Source organism: Rhinatrema bivittatum, chromosome 2, assembly GCF_901001135.1.
Source record: "Rhinatrema bivittatum chromosome 2, aRhiBiv1.1, whole genome shotgun sequence".
Taxonomy (NCBI): Eukaryota; Metazoa; Chordata; class Amphibia; order Gymnophiona; family Rhinatrematidae; genus Rhinatrema; species Rhinatrema bivittatum.
This window is the reverse complement of record NC_042616.1, coordinates 48,589,948-48,607,811: the sequence shown is the minus strand read 5'-3', so window position 1 is coordinate 48,607,811 and position 17,864 is coordinate 48,589,948.

Sequence of the window (17,864 nt, the reverse complement as noted above, 5' to 3'; positions counted from 1 at the left end):
AAGGCAGGTCAGAAGGCCCGTAGGCCACACACACACACAGACAGAAGGCCCGTAGGCCACACACCATAGTCAGGGCAAGCAGGTCAGAAGGCCCATAGGCCACACATACACAGAAGGCCCGTAGGCCACACACCGTAAGCAGAGCAGGCAGGTCAGAAGGCCCGTAGGCCAGGTGAGAACAGAGAGGAAGGAGGCCCGAAGGCCGCGCAAGGCAAGGCAAGGAAAGGCCCGAAGGCCGCGCAGGGCAAGGCAAGGAAAGGCCCGAAGGCCGCGCAGGGCTAGAGCAGGGAGCCCAGGTGAGCTCGATGCCGAAGCACCGAGGCAACTGTCAGACAGGGTTATAAGGGCACACCCAGAGCATAGAGTGGACATAGGAGATGGACTGAGCCTGTCAGGAGAGCCAGCACTAGAGGGACCCCTGGTGGTGAGGCGGTAGCACTGCAGCCAAAACTGTAACAGTACCCCCTCCTCAAGGCCTCCCCCTCCTCCTGGGTCCCATCTTAGCAGGGGGTACTCAAAGATGAGATCTGGCCCCTCCGAGGGCAACAACAGCTGGAGCCATTCAACAGGCTCAGATGGCTGAGTTAGAAGTCTGTTAGTGGTACCGGTTTGAGCCCCTCCGGGGGTGGCAGCAGGACCGGTTTAGCAGGCTCTTCTCGGGGTAGTGCAGCAGGTTCGGACCCCTCTCGGGATGAAACAGCAGGCTGGAACACCTCTCGGGGCGATGCAGCAGGCTTGGCCCCCTCTCGGGGCGATGCAGCAGGCTTGGCCCCCTCTCGGGGCGATGCAGCAGGCTTGGCCCCCTCCTGGGGCGATGCAGCAGGCTTGGCCCCCTCCTGGGGCGATGCAGCAGGCTTGGCCCCCTCCTGGGGCGATGCAGCAGGCTTGGCCCCCTCCTGGGGCGATGCAGCAGGCTTGGCCCCCTCCTGGGGCGAGGCAGCAGGCTTGGCCCCCTCCTGGGGCGAGGCAGCAGGCTTGGCCCCCTCTTGGGGCGATGCAGAAGGCTTGGCCCCCTCCTGGGGCGAGGCAGCAGGCTTGGCCCCCTCCTGGGGCGAGGCAGCAGGCTTGGCCCCCTCCTGGGGCGAGGCAGCAGGCTTGGCCCCCTCCTGGGGCGATGCAGCAGGCTTGGCCCCCTCCTGGGGCGATGCAGCAGGCTTGGCCCCCTCTTGGGGCGATGCAGAAGGCTTGGCCCCCTCCTGGGGCGAGGCAGCAGGCTTGGCCCCCTCCTGGGGCGAGGCAGCAGGCTTGGCCCCCTCCTGGGGCGATGCAGCAGGCTTGGCCCCCTCTTGGGGCGATGCAGCAGGCTTGGCCCCCTCTTGGGGCGATGCAGCAGGCTTGGTCCCCTCTTGGGGCGAGGTGGCCCCCTCCTGGGGCGAGGCAGCAGGCTTGGTCCCCTCCTGGGGTGATGAAACAGGCTCAGATGGCAGAGCAGCAAGGTTAGAAGCAGTGCACATAGAAGACACAGGTTGCACTGCCGTGGGCTTGATACCTCGAGCCACACTCTGAGGCTCCTTATTTTGTTTCTGGAGGAGCAGTTTAGAGAAGGCACAGGCAGTTCTAGGACGTCTAGGGAATGTGCTCGTTAGTGTCTCAACAGCAGCTGTGGGCAGCAGAGCCCTGCTAGAGTTAATCAGCTCTCTCCGTTTGAGAGAAACCTGTTCCCGAGGCTCTAGCACTGGTCTCACAGAAGCCTTCTTGGCCAGGTAAGTCCTGGATTTTTCTATCCACAAACTGCCAGCAAAAATGTCTGTTTTAGTTGAGCCAGAAACAGAATACTGGTTAGGAGAGCTGATAGCTTTTTCTAATTGCACAGCTGGTCCTAGAGCAGAACACCGGGGGCAGGGTTTGCCTGGTGGTAACAAACACGGAAGACAGGAGCATTTCCACCACCCTGGTTTAGGAGCCAGACAGTTCAAACATTCCTGATAGACAGAGACATTTTTCTTGTTGCAGTTATTGCATGACCAGTGTTCCTGACCAACAAGTTCACAGGCTAGACAGTTCTGATAGCTTGGATAATTCAAAGTCTGACAGGAATTGCAGGTATAAAACTTTAAAGAAGGAGCCATCTTGAATTAGTGAAAAGTTGACTCACCGGCAGGACACAGACCTATCTCTTCCCCTGGAAAATGTGATGGCTTCGGCATACTGTTACGCTTGGGCTCCGGTCAGGAGGCGTGAACACCACCCAGCAGGGTGGCTCCAGGTGGAGAGAGACAGGAAGCTTAGAAACAGTGTCTGGTTTCAGGCTGGGTCAGGGCAGGCAGCAATAAGCAGTGTCTAGTTCAGGCTGGGTCAGGGCAGGCGGCAAAGAGCAGAGTCTAAGTTCAGGCTGGGTCAGGGCAGGCGGCAATAAGCAGTGTCTGGGTCCAGGCTGGGTCAGGGCACAGTAAGCAGGGCAAGGCAGGTCAGAAGGCCCGTAGGCCACACACACACAGAAGGCCCGTAGGCCACACACCATAAGCGGGGCAAGGCAGGTCAGAAGGCCCGTAGGCCACACACACACAGAAGGCCCGTAGGCCACACACCATAAGCGGGGCAAGGCAGGTCAGAAGGCCCGTAGGCCACACACACACAGAAGGCCCGTAGGCCACACACCATAAGCGGGGCAAGGCAGGTCAGAAGGCCCGTAGGCCACACACACACAGACAGAAGGCCCGTAGGCCACACACCATAGTCAGGGCAAGCAGGTCAGAAGGCCCGTAGGCCACACACACACAGAAGGCCCGTAGGCCACACACCATAAGCGGGGCAAGGCAGGTCAGAAGGCCCGTAGGCCACACACACACAGAAGGCCCGTAGGCCACACACCATAAGCGGGGCAAGGCAGGTCAGAAGGCCCGTAGGCCACACACCATAGTCAGGGCAAGCAGGTCAGAAGGCCCATAGGCCACACATACACAGAAGGCCCGTAGGCCACACACCGTAAGCAGAGCAGGCAGGTCAGAAGGCCCGTAGGCCAGGTGAGAACAGCGAGGAAGGAGGCCCGAAGGCCGCGCAAGGCAAGGAAAGGAAAGGCCCGAAGGCAAGGAAAGGAAAGGCCCGAAGGCCGCGCAGGGCAAGGATAGGCCCAAAGGCCGCGCAAGGCTAGAGCAGGGAGCCCAGGTGAGCTCGATGCCGAAGCACCGAGGCAACTGTCAGGCAGGGTTATAAGGGCACACCCAGAGCATAGAGTGGACATAGGAGATGGACTGAGCCTGTCAGGAGAGCCAGCACTAGAGGGACCCCTGGTGGTGAGGCGGTAGCACTGCAGCCAAAACTGTAACAGTCAGGAGAGCCAGCACTAGAGGGACCCCTGGTGGTGAGGCGGTAGCACTGCAGCCAAAACTGTAACAAGAGTCATCCGAAGCAGTTTACAACAATGAACATGCATAATTGTCACATAGCATACAAACACAGAAAAATGGTTGTCAGTTACACATCGTACATAAGGATCCATAAAAACATCAGGCACCTCCTTCATCCAAAGATCAGTAAAAAGTTACTGTCCCCAAAACTAAAATAATTAGCTTATACTATTTAGCCATCGTAATGCAAGAAATTAATCATTCAAATATCTGATCAATTTTGGCCAGAGAAAAGCCAGATCTTGCCTTTGTTTTGGAAGGTAAGATAATTCCTTTTCTCCCTAATATCAGCCAGCAGCAAATTCCAAAGAAAAAGCCCTTTGCTTGCAGCTGCAACCGAACTCTCCTCATTTCCTTGAAAGATGAAACAGTTAACAATGCCCCCTGACCTGATTGGAATTGGCATCTAGGTGTACACCAATTTTACTTAGTGGTTAAACAGCCAGGTCCCAATCCCCATAAGGCACGAAAAAAATCAAGATAATCTTAAATTGCATTTGTGCCTTAAATTGGCTGCCAATGTAACACATGCAACACAGGAGAAACAGATGTTCTGCGAAAGCTCCCTGACACCATCCTGGCAGCTGTAACCTGAACTACTTGCAGCCTGTGTGCAAGTCTTTCTAGAAGGGCCACATATAGTCCATTACAATATTCTATATGAGAGGTAGCCATGGTTTGAATGACAGTCTTAAAAGCCTGCATATCTAAAAAAGGACAAAATTCCCTGACCAATGTGAGCTTCCAAAAAAAACAATCCAAACTACCTGAGAAACATGCTGATCTAAAACAAAATTCAGAATCAATATGTACTCCCCACAAATGCCACTGGCTGAATAGCTTCTGATCCCGAATTGATGATCAGAAAAGAAGGTCTAACAAAGGTCCTCCAAATTTTACCAATTCTGTCTTTCTTAGTACTTAATTCTAACTTATTCCTCAGAAACCAATTTGAGATTTCCATCAAACTCATATTCAAGTTAAGAAATAGCTTTTGATCGAGCTTCCCCAATTGGAACTATATTTTGAATATCATCCATATACGAACATCCCTTTAAACCAGGGACACCAAAAAAGCTTTCCAGTGGCTGAGAAAAGATGTTAAATAAAAGTGGGGACAGTGGGATCCCAGAGGGACACTTCAGTTTCATAGAGGTCGAAAAATTCCCCTTTACACATATCTTAGAACTTCTTCCCGATAGGAAGGTCATAATTCATTGCAAAGCCGAATCATATATTCCTAAATTGTGGCCTCTGTCTAGAAGAATTGGGTGTTCACCAGATCAAATGCAGAAGAAAGGTCCAGCAGGGCCAAATGAACCTGCTGACCTTTAATCAATCCATTACAAGAGATCATCGTGTATGAGTGTGTGTATGTCAGATTTTGTGGAACTTTTGAAACTGCATAGATCTCTTCTTCAGTTATCACATCAGAGACATTCACGTCTGAAGACAGGACCTACATTTTCTCAATAGCTCAGGTACAATATTCTTGGATAATGAAAGCTATCACAGACTTGCAAGAATACAGTTTATTCCAGGATCACTGGGTTATATATCCCAATTGCTAAACTGAAAATAAAATACTCCGAGGAATTTTTCCACATTGTAAAAATGATAAAATTATGCATTAGTAGGAATACAAATTCTACATTTACAATAGATTTTACATGAAACAGAAAATGATACTGATGATGCATTCCCCATGCTCAGTTCAGCAAATGTAGAGACGAGTTTCTTCAGGTCACATTTTTGTGCAATTTCATGTTCTGTTGACCAGGTGAATAGCCCGACATGTCTCGCATCACTGAGGAGTGAATGCGTGTTCATCAACTTTAGCTTTGAAAAGCTTGGCTCACCACTGCCACAGAAACAGGGAGGGTCAAGAGGATGCAGAGAATAAATGTTTTGGGGACACTATGCATTTGCTTATTTTTACATAATCAAAAAAGCAATAATCTCTTTGACCATGGTAAGTCCCCTTGTTGTTTTCTTCTCGACTGAACCTTCCCTTGGAGGGTAGGATAATCTTTCTCAAGTTCCAGCATGAAACAAGGACTGGAAAGAGCTTCTAAAACAGGCAACTCCAACATTCTCTGCAAAAATCTCCAAAAACTCCAACCTTTACTCTAGATTGGTTTCAAAGGCCAAAGATCCAGAACCCAACCCTTCAAGATTCCTGGGGGTTGCCCTTCTCTCAGGAAACTCATTCAAAATCCAAAAGCTCCTGAAAAATCTTCCAAAACTCTCTTAATCCCAAAATCTCTACTCATCCTACGTACAATCCACCAGATTTGCAATAAGACCCCCTCCGGATTAGTCCTCTGGTTGGAAGGAAGGACCCTGATCACACGCTCAGGGGGAAATTTATATAACTGAGCCACAACCCACAAAACGGGGATACGGCAGGGAGAGGATCCCACAAATGCAAAAACCCCTAGATGAAGGCAGGGCTCCTCTTTCCATCCCTGAGATCTCCCTATACTGATACTCCAGATTCCTTTTCCTCCTCCAATAAAAGAAAAATAAGTTATACAGAGACAAGCACGGTTGAAAAACAACTTTATTCTTATAATGTTAATTGCAAGATGAAATGCTTGTCAGAGTGCATCAGAATTTTCAAAATCTTGTCATAATTTTAAGTAAGTGGACCAGGGGAGGGGTATTGAATTTAAAAATTTGTGAAATTATGCTCTGTACAAGTTAATTAAGTTTTTGTTCTCATGTGTTGACAATGTTGTCCATTTGTAATTATGATTGAAAATCAATAAAACTCTAAATTAAAAAAAAAAAAAAATCTACCCAGAAACTGTGGGGCTGCGCCTTTGATTCAGATAACTTTATTGTCTTGACAATTTTATATGTGTTGCCAAAGTAATATACAGAATGATTAAAATAAAAAGGGAAAAAGGAAAGGAAAGAATTACAAAATATTAGTAAACCTGGACCTTCTGCTTGCTGTTGTCTGACCAGGGTTGATAGCACCAGTAGTGCTTAGGGGCTGTGCTATAATTCTTTTGCCCACTAGAGGGGGTTTCAGGATTCTCTGGGAGGGAGCAGTATTGCCAATTTAGAGATTTTGTAGCTAGATCTGGTGACTTTTTCAAACCGATGGAGATTTTAGAACTGTGAAAGAGTTAGAGAGCTAATTTAGCTATTTTTTTAAACAATTTATCAACAAACCTAGTGATTTTCTTACAGCTCTAAAATTTTCATCAGGCTCCCTTCTTGTGGAGCATATCTGGAAACAGAAAAGTACAAAAGAGTGAGACTTCCGTTTTCTAGCGTGCAAGACCACCACTGGCTAGAGTGCTGCAGGAAAGTGATTTTGATGTTTAGAACACTTTCCACTATTTTTCCTGGCACTGAAGTCAGGCTAACCGGTCTGTAGTTTCCCGGATCGCCCCTGGAGCCCTTTTTAAATATTGGGGTTACATTAGCTATCCTTCCTGCAGCTCAACGTTAAGGTGTTTCCGGATGTCACAGCACTGACTCAAAAGCGAAGGCAGTTTCTTTTTATGAGGCTGAGGGTATCGCAGCTAGAAGGGACTTTTTTTTTCTCAGATTTCCTTGCAAATGTTGTATTAGATATAATGCTGTTTCACATATATTTTTCAAACCTAGCCAGATGTCCCTGTTTCTTAAGCAATAAGGGAGTGCAGTCAGATTTGTCTTCATCTCCCCTTCCTGGTTCATCTTAATTAATGGGCTCTGTTAGTTATTAGCGTTCTCATTTGGAGATGGTCACATTGTTGTATGTGTTTCCTTTATTTTGAATCGTTTCATTGGGTACAGAGAAGGGCAACCAAAATGATAAAGGGGATGGAACAGTTCCCCTATGAGGAAAGACTGAAGAGGTTAGGGCTGTTCAGCTTGGAGAAGAGACGGCTGAGGGGGGGATATGATAGAGGACTTTAAGATCATGAGGAGAAGTCCATTACCTGCTATTAATTGAGTTGACTTAGAAAATAGCCACTGCTATTACTAGCAACGGTAACATGGAATAGACTTAGTTTTTGGGTACTTGCCAGGTTCTTATGGCCTGTATTGGCCACTGTTGGAAACTGCAATTGAAAGTTTATGCCCTTATTGTACAGTGAAATACACTACAGGGAAATCAATTATGATATTAGTTGGTGGCATCTTATAGACTAACCAATTTATTGAAGCATGAGACTTTTGAGGACAGAGTCCACTTTCTCAGATGCATTTGATGAAGTGGACTCTGTCCGTGAAAAGTTCATTCTTCAATAAATTGGTTAGTCTATAAAGTGCCACCTAACTCCTGCCATTTTTACTACACCTGATAACATGGCTATCCTTCTTAAGAGTAATCAACTGGCATTCTGTGAACACTTTTGCTGAGAAATTGGAGAAAAGTATTCAGAAGCCTTCATATGGGAGCCCTCTTTTCTGCCAAAAAGCTGTCATAAAATCCACTTTGTTAACAAAATTGAAAATTTTTGCATTTATCTGCCTAGGCTTAAAGTTATCATGAGCAATACTGAGCCTATGCACTCTCTCCACTGGAATCACTGACCGTTCTTCCAGGATATTAATCATGCCTGCTTCTAAGTGAAGTATCTAGTTTAATTGGTTAGGGGTAGTAACCGCCGCAATAAGCAAGCTACTCCCATGCTTATTTGTTTACCCAGATTGTGCAATTTAGTCCTTGTTGGTTGTGATCTGAAAATAAATCCACCTTTCTTCATTCCCTCCTGCCGTTGAAGCAGAGAGCTACTCTGGATATGTATTGAAAGTGAAGTATCAGGCTTCACTGATTTGGGGTAGTAACCACCGTAACAAGCAAGCTACACCCATGCCTATTTGTTTACCCAGCCTGTGTAATTCAGTCCTTGTTGGTTGTCTGAATATAAAATCATCTTTTCTTTATTCACCCCTGCCGTTGAAGCAGAGAGCTACACTGGATATGCATTGAAAGTGAAGAATCAGGCTTGTTTGGTTTGGGGTAGTAACAGCTGTCACAAGCAAACAACTCCCCGCTTTTTTGTGAATGCATATCCTTTTATCCACATTTCCTCTTGCCGTTGAAGCATAGAGCACTGTCGTAGTCGCATTAACCGTGTGTATGTCTTTTGAATAAGGGTATTAACTCCAGGTATTAGCTGTCTTTCTTGCAAGCCACCCTCTCTTCATTCACATCCTCTAGACTTTATGGATCCACAGTGTTTATCCCACGCCCCTTTGAAGTCCTTCACAGTTTTGGTCTTCACCACTTCCTCTGGAAGGGCATTCCAGGCACCCACCACCCTTTCCATGAAGAAATACTTCCTGACATTGGTTCTGAGTCTTCCTCCTTGGAGTTTCAAATCATGACCCCTAGTTCTGCTGATTTTTTTTCCAATGGAAAAGGTTTGTCATTGTTTTTGGATCATTAAAACCTTTCAAGTATCTGAAAGTCTGTATCATATTACCTCTGTTCCTCCGTTCCTCCAGGGTGTACATATTTAGATTCTTCAATCTCTCCTCATATGTCATTCGATGAAGACCATCCACCCTTTTGGTCGCCCTTCTCTGGACCGCCTCCATCCTGTCTCTGTCCCTTCGGAGATACGGTCTCCAGAACTGAGCACAGTACTCCAGGTGAGGCCTCACCAAGGACCTGTACAAGGGGATAATAATTTCCCTTTTCTTACTCGATATTCCTCTCTCTATGCAGCCCAGCATTCTTCTGGCTTTAGCTATCACCTTGTCATATTGTTTCCCCGACTTCAGATCGTTTGACACTATCACCCCAAGGTCTTTCTCCTGCTCTGTGCACATCAGCCCTTCACCCCCCATCGATAACAGTTCTTTCGGATTTCTGCACCCCATATGCATGATTCTGCACTTCTTGGCATTGAATCTCAGCTGCCATATCTTCGACCACTCTTCCAGCTTCCTTAAATCCCGTCTCATTCTCTCCACTCCTTCCAGTGTGTCCACTCTGTTGCAGATCTTAGTGTCATCCGCAAAAAGACAAACCTTACCTTCTATCTCGTCTGCTATGTCGCTCATATAGATATTGAACAGGATCGGTCCCAACACCGATCCTTGCGGCACTCTGCTTAACACCACTCTCTCTTCAGAGTAAGTTCCATTTACCGTCACACATTGTCAATCAGTTTGCAATCCAGGTCACCACCTCGGCACTCACTCCTAAGCTTCCCATTTTACTCACCAGCCTCCTATGCGGGACCGTATCAAAAGTTTTGCTGAAATCCAAGTAGATGACATCGAACACTCTTCCTCTATCCAATTCCCTAGTCACCTAGTCAAAAAAGTCAATCATTTGTCTGACAGGATCTTCCCCTGGTGAATCCATGCTGCCTCTGGTCCAGCAATTCTCCCGACTGTAGATAGTTCACTATTCTTTCTTTCAGCAGCGACTCCATTACTTTTCCCACCACCGAGGTGAGGCTAACCAGCCTGTACTTTCCAGCATCCTCTCTGCTCCCACTCTTGTGAAGCGGGACCACCACCGCTCTTCTCCAATCTCTCGGCACCACTCCCGTTTCCAGGGATCTATTGAACAGATCACACAGCGGACCCGCCAGCACATCTCTGAGCTCCCTCAATATCCTGGGATGAACTTCATCAGGCCCCATGGCTTTTTCCACTTTCAGTTTCCCCAGCTCTTCCCATACATTCTCTACTGTAAATGGAGTTACATCTACTCCACTCCCCTCCTGTTTCTTGTTAACTAGCGACGGTCCTTCTCCACCGAACTGAAGTATTTGTTTAATATTTCTGCTATTTCTTAGTCTCTCTCCAGACATTGATCTTTTCCACCTTTCAATTTCACTATACCACTTTGGACTTTTCTCCTTTCTCTGATGTATCTGAAAAATGTTTTGTCACCTCGCTTTACCTTTTTGGCAATCCTTTCTTCCGCTTGACTTTTTGCCTTCTTGATTAATTTCTTCGTCTCCCTCAGTTCCACCAGATATTCTTCTTTGTGTTCCTCCCTTTGGGATCCTTTATATTTCTTGAAAGCTGTTCTTTTAGCCTTTATTTTGTCAGCTACCTCCTTTGAGAACCAGATAGGTTTCATTTTTCTTTTACTTTTCTTTACTTTTCTAACATATAGATTAGTTGCCTTGGTAATTGCTCCTTTTAGTTTGGTCCACTGTTATTCCACATCTCTCTTGTTCTCCTGGCCTTCTAGTGTTGTGTCCGTCGGTGCCTGACGCCCTCTCTCCGCCCTCCTTACCTCTCTGGCGCCTCCCTCTCCGACCGCGGGAAGATTGGCTGCCACGGCGTTCTTCTTCAACAAGTCCTCGGGCGTTCCTGGACCAGCTCGACGCTGCTATCCGCCATGTTCCTGGAGGCCTAGGGGTGCGCGCGCGGCCCCCAACTGAAGTACCGGCGATGGCGCGAACCTCGGGGGCGTCCCCCGAAGATGATGTCACCCGCGACGGATATTTAAGGTCTCAGTATTTGCTAACAGATGGAGTTAGCAAGGGTTTCGCTAACTAAGCTACTCTGCCTCATCGGACTTACCAGAGGTACCCGCTCCTCTGGGGCCTCGCTCTCTCCTTTGTTTTTCAGGTGACAGTCTGGAAGTGGTACTTGCTTCTCGAGGGCCCTTGTTCACAGACTTGCTCCGTATGCTCTTTTGCCTGGAAGTCATCACTACCAACTATATGAACTACATTAGTGAGTTACCATCGTTCTCTCAGAGCTTTCCCTGGAACCAGGTACTCACTCCTCGAGGCCCTATACTTTCCAGCTCCTGGGCTTCATTGGGACATTGTGTGAGTGTTACCATCTGCATACCCTGCCTACTCACTATATCTCAGTCTCTCTTCAGCTCAGCCTCCAGGGATCGCTGTTCCAGTATCTGAGGGACTACAGCCCAGCCGGGCTTTCCAGCTCAATACTACCATCTTTGGTGGTTCAGTATACTGTCTAATAAAAGAACTAGTGTGTGTTTGTCTCCTAACTCTGAGCCTGACCGGTGGTCCCTCTCGGGATCATTCCCCGGGGGCGTGGTCATCTGCCACTGGTCCAAGGATCCACCCACAACTATCCTATAACAACAGATTGCTAACTCCTAACTGATTGCTCCTCCCATCTGGCATCAGATCTCGAACAGATTGCTAACTCCCTGCAACAGATCCCGAAAACTAGTTCTTCCTCCAGGTACTTCCCCATTTCATCAAAGTCCGTGTTTCTGAACTGCAAAACTCGGGTCTTCGTGCTTCTTCTCCATATCCTTTGTGTGATATGAAACCATACCGTTTGATGATCACTGGTTCTGAGGTGGGCTCCCACCTGGACATCAGAGACATTATCTCCATTAGTGAGCACTAAATCGAATATAGCTCCCTCTCTTGTGGGTTCCATTACCATTTGTTTGAACAAAGCCCCTTGCAGGGCATCCAGTATTTCTCTACTATTGTTAGATTCTGCAGAAGGGATACTCCAGTCTACATCCGGCATATTAAAGTCTCCAAAGTTCACCACGTTTTCCTTCTTTCCCATCTTTTGGATGTCTTCAACCAGATCTCTATCATGCTCTTCCTTTTGATTTGGAGGCCTATAAACCACTCCAATATAAATGGATGCCCCATCATCATTTTCTAGGTCGGCCCATAGTGCTTCTTCATTGCCCCATCTTCTTTGCAGCTCAGATGTTTGGATATTGTTTCTGACATAAAGAGCCTATTAATAAAGATAAAGGAAGCCCAGTTGCTTGGATATACATTTTTTCAGATCTGTGTCTCTGACAGACTCAGGAATGCTGATCAATCGAATATTGCTCCTATGGAATCTGTTCTCTAAGTCTTCCACTTTGTTCAGTAGTTGCTTATGGGATTGCAGTGGTTGGGAGACCTGCGCTTGTAGCTTGATCAATCTGTCTTTCTGCTGGGAGATCTGGCCCTCCATTTTTTGTAACTTTGTCGCATGTGAGTCCACCTTTTATTTCTTCCAGGAAAGATTGCCTTCTATGCAAAAAAGGAATACCCTGGCAGTTTCAACCATCTAGTAAAACAACCAAAATTATTCATTAACAAGGGCCCTCAGATGGTTGCCAGCAGCCCCAGGCCCTCCTCTTCATTTCAGCTGCTGGCAAGTTGGGATCTATGTTACGTGTGCCGTCCGCGGCACGGCCCCCTCACCTTTCTGCAGTGACTCCAGCCTCTGTTCTGATGCGTCGGAGGTGGACCCTTGGGCCGAGGTGGGGTTGATGCAACCTGTACATAGGGACCTATGGTTCCCCACCATCGGCAGGTGGAGTGGGCTGAAGTTAGAGGCTACTGGAGCTTCACCTATACCAGCCCTCGTTCCCCTCAGGTTGAGCCTTTGAGTGCTGGGACCGACAGGACTTAGGTGGGCCTTGAGGTTAGTTAGTAACGAGAAGTGGCTCAGCCCAGAGATAGCAGCTGGTAGATGGCGTGGTCCTACCCTAGACTGGATTCGGTAGAGGAACTCAGGCACCAAAGGAACGAAAGGTAACTGGAGGCGCTCAAGCAAAGAAAGGCCGGAGCCTTGTAAGTCCACATCCAGAGAACAGGCGAGAGGAGGCATCACTGACAGGCTGGGATCAGAGCCAGCAGCAAGCGGAAGTCGTGGCAAGCAATGTAGAACTCTGGACACAGAAAGGTCTGTAACGTAGTCAATCAAGGCAATGATCAGGGCACGGAGAAGGCAGACGTAGTCAAGCAAGACAATGGTCAGGGCATGGAGGAGGCAGGCGTAGTCAAGCAAGGCAATGGTCAGGGCATGAAGAAGGCAGGCATAGTCAAGCGTAGCTGAGGTCCGCGGCTGGAGATAGCCTGAAGAGTAGTCGAACAAAGCTGAGTCGAAATCCAAAGAGTCAGTCCAACACATAGATGAGACAGGAACAAGGAAGACAGGAACCGGGAACCACAGGAATCAGGAACACGAGGTAGAGAGGAATCTCTATCAGCAACAAGTACTCGGAGTACGAGGACCTGTTGCAAAGGCAATGTTATGGAGCGAGGCCTGAGCTTATATACGCTGAAGAGTCTGACGTCAGCATCTGGGGCTGCGGCCAGGTTCCCACCGCAAGCCCTTTAAAAGAACTAGTGATGTGTGCGTGCGCGCCTAGGGAGGGGCGCGGCACCAATGGTGGCGTCTCTCTGCGCACCACACAGAGAGGCCCGACGAGCAAGGACATCTTGGCTGGCAACACTGGGGACCATGGCAGAGCCGGAGGTACAGGAAGCGACCCGAGGTCTGAGCTGGCGGCCCACCACCGCCAGTGAAGAGGAACCAGGGGCTGGACTTCGTATGAAAAGGTGAGAGGACCGCAGTGGGGGTCTGCTAGGCCACACGCCTAACAGATTCCACCTCGCTGGCAGCGGTGGGCCGTCAGCTTTGTCCTCGGGCCTCCCCCCGTGCCTCCGGCTCTTTCACAGTCCCCGGTGTCCCCAGTCCTGCTTCCACTTCTCGTCGGGCCTCTCCGAGTGGCTCGTGGAGAGACGCTGCTACTTGCGCCGCGCCCATCCCTAGGCGCATGCACGCACATCATTGACTCTTAAGTAGGGACTGCGGCGGGAACCTAGCCGTGGCCCCGGATGATGACGTCAACCTAACCATAGTATTTAAGCTTAGGCTCCGCTTCCTAGCATTGCCTTTGCACAGGTCTCCTCACTGGTCGAGTACTCGTTGCTTCCTAGAGATTCGTCTCAACCCTGCATTCCTGTTCCTCATTGTTTCTGGTTCCTGTCTCTTCGTTCCTACCCTGCTTATGCTTCAGATTGACTACACGGACTTTGACTTTGCTTCGCCTGACTACGCTACTGCCTATCTCCATACCCAGACCTCGGCTTCGTCTGACTACACATTGCCTATCTGCAGACCCAGAACTGCGCCTTGCCTGATTACGCTATTGACTATCTCCGTGATCAGACCTCAGCTTTGCTTGACTACTGTATTGACTATCTTTGTGTTCAGACCTCAGCCTTGCTTGCCACTGCTTTTGGATCGCCGCCAGTCCTGACTCAAGCCTACCATTGGACGCCTCTTCTGCTTACTCCCTGGATGTGATTTTTTCAGGCTTCACCCTACTTTTGCTCGCGTGCCCCCTGTCTGCCTTTGTTCCATAGGCACTCGAGTTTCCAGGACATTACCCAGTCTGGAGTAAGACTGTACCATCTCTCACCTGCTGTCTCTGGGCTGAACCAACTCCTACTGCAAGTATATACAGAGGCCCACCCTAGTCCTACTGGCCCTGGCACCTCAAAGCTTAACACACGGGGAACAAGGGCTGGTATAGGTGAAGCTCAAGCGGCCTCTGTCAGCCCACTCCACCTGCCGATGGTGGGGACCCGTAGGTCCTTACCTATGGGTTGCTCAACCCCACCTCGGCCCAAGGGTCCACCTCCGACGCAACAATCTACCTGCTTCCCCATTCTCTTTCTCTCAAACACACACACAGACACACATAACCCAGGCAGGCTCCCATTCTCTCTCAAACACACACAACGCAGTCAAGCTCCCATTCACACCCACACACTCCAGGCAGGCTCCCATTCACATCCACCCAAATCACAGGCAGGCTCCCATTCTCACACACATACCCCTGCCCATCCTAGGAAGGCTCCCATGAATGCATGTGCACACAAACACACACCTACCTATCCCAGACAGGCTCTCATTCACACACACCCACCATATTGTTGTGGGAGCGCTAAGGAGCGGTCCCAATTCCGGAGGGGTTAGTGTGTCCTTGGACCATGGCGTGACTGCAGAGAGGAGCTCTGTGGAAGCGCCAAGGCAGGCAAGACGTATCCAAGTTCAGGTGGGCAGAATGACTACCAGAAACACTGACCTCTGCTGGACCTAAATGCACCAGAAGAGATCCAACAATGCAATGCTGGTCTCTGGGGTAGCCCTCCGGCCACTTGATAGCCCTTTCGGACCTGCTGCCTAGGAAAGGAAAATTGGTTCTTACCTGCTAATTTTCGTTCCTGTAGTACCACGGATCAGTCCAGGACAGCTGGGTTTTGCCTCCCCACCAGCAGATGGAGACAGAAGAAGACTTTGCGGACTCTGTCCTATACCCCTGAGGTGCCACCTAGTGTCTGCCAGTATGAGTCAGTACCCAAGTAGAAAAACCAGATACAAAAAAACATAACTATTAAACATAGTAACACCTCTCTCACAGAGCAGAGGATATGAAAACACTACATAAACCATAATGAACCCGAAAAACGACAAAAATGCAGATAATAAAACTTGCATAGAGAATGACCAGCCACCAGCCGAGTGGACTCTCCATCGTCTTCCGGGGCGGGCGTCTGGACTGATCCGTGGTACTACAGGAACGAAAATTAGCAGGTAAGAACCAATTTTCCTTTCCCTGTACGTACCCGGATCAGTCCAGGACAGCTGGGATGTACCAAAGCTATCTTAACCAGGGTGGGACTGAGAGAGTCCCGCTCAGAGCACACTGGCCCCAAAGGAACCGGGCTCTGGAGCCCGGACATCGAGCCGATAATGTCTTGCAAAGGTATGAGGAGACTGCCAGGTGGCCGCCTACAAATTTCCTGTGGCGACACCTGCTGACACTCCGCCCAAGACGTCGACTGCGAACGAGTAGAATGAGCCTTAAGTCCAGAAGGAAGTGGACGACCCTGAGCCAGGTAAGCAGAGGAAATCGCCTCCTTCAACCATCGGGCAATCGTTGACCTAGATGCCTTCTGCCCTTTTTTGGGCCCACTCCACAGCACGAAGAGGTGGTCCGAAAGGCGAAAACCGTTCATTACCTCTAAATAGCGTACCAGAGCCCTCTTCACGTCCAACTTCAGCCACTCCTTTGCCTCTGGAGAAGAAGAATCCATCCCCAAAAAGGAAGGAAGTTCTACCGACTGGTTCACATGAAAAGAGGACACCACCTTCGGGAGAGGGAACGGTTCTCAGGGAGACTCCCACCTTGGAAATCCGCAAGAAGGGCTCCCTGCACGACAAGGCCTGAAGCTCGGACACCCGTCTAGCGGAAGAAACTGCCACCAGAAAAACCGTCTTCAAGGTCAGATCCTTCAATGTCACCCGACGCAATGGTTCAAAAGGAGCCGAACAAAGCGCCTTGAGTACCAGGTTCAACCGCCAAGAAGGACAGGGACTCTGGACCGGAGGGCGAAGGTGCTTAACGTCCCGCGAAAAACGAACCACATCCGGGTGAGAGGCAAGAGGCACTCCCTGCACCTTCCCTCGAAAACTGCCCAGAGCCGCCACCTGCACCCGCAGCGAATTGAATGCCAATCCCTTGGCTAGGCCTGCCTGTAAGAAATCCAGAACTTCTGGAATATGTATCAGGTCAGACAGAGGTCGGGGACATGCGATGGTTCTGGAAGAAGACGAAAATACTTGAAGATATGGTAGAGTCGAGACACTTGCAGACGACACTTGCAGACATAGTCGAGACGAAGGTACTTGAAGACAAGGTCGGCAAAGACACTAGGCAGGGCTGAGGCAAGACTGAGGTGAGGCTGAGACAAGGCTGAAGCAAGGCACATCAGGAATATAGACGAGGATACTTGATGAGTGAACAGAAGACTGCAAGGTTAAAACTCAGCATGAAGTGGAATCCGGGCAGCACTCGAAGGGACCTCCGACCTGGACTAAGGACTTCAGTGACCCAGCGTGATCGATGCATCCCAAGTGTGGAAAATGCACCAGAAGGTCATCTTGAAGTGAAACAGAGGTTGACAGGCAGCTAAGAGTTGAATCCAGAACCAGGACATCCAAGAACAAGGCTTCCAGAAGAGGGGCCGGAAATGGAGAACGCCAGGAGGTGGAACATCTGAAGACTAGACATCGAGATCATCTGGAGACAAGGACATCGGAGACATCTGAAGACAAAGGCATATGAAGGCAGATTCATCTAGGGCATCTAAGGACATCAGGACTCTGAACCCCTAAGGTACTCAATCAAGAGCAATAAGGAGGCACTAGAAGACAGAACATCCGAATGCCAGGGCTTCCGGACTTCAGACCTGCAGGGCACTCAGTCAAGAGCATCAAAATGCACTGACGGACAGAACAACTGGAAGTCTAGTCATGAGGACTTCTTCAGATGAAGACATCTGCGGACAGGGGCATCTGTAGATAAAGACATCAGGAAAGACAGGACATCAGAAGGCGAGGACATCAGGGAGATCTGAAGACGAGGACATCTTAAGACAAGGACATGGAATCCGACGAGAGACCAGGACATGGAACCATAGATGAAGACAGGGAATTCCCTCGAAGAACAGAGTGTCTTGCAGAAGCGGAGAAGGACTTTGGAGCCCCCTGGACTGAAGAGCTGGAACAACGAGGAGTCCAGGAGCAGGCAGCTCCTTGCAAAGACAAAGACGGACTGGCGAAGGGCCTTTTTATAGGGCTGAAGAGGAAATGCCTGGATGACATCATTAGGAGGGGCAGCGGGGCTACTCCCACCGTGGGCCCTTTAAGAGACTGAAGGAGGCGTGACCGTGCGCCTAAGGAGGCAGGACCCTGGAGAGCGGAGTCCCTGCCGCGAAGGAGGAAGCTGGAGGCGAC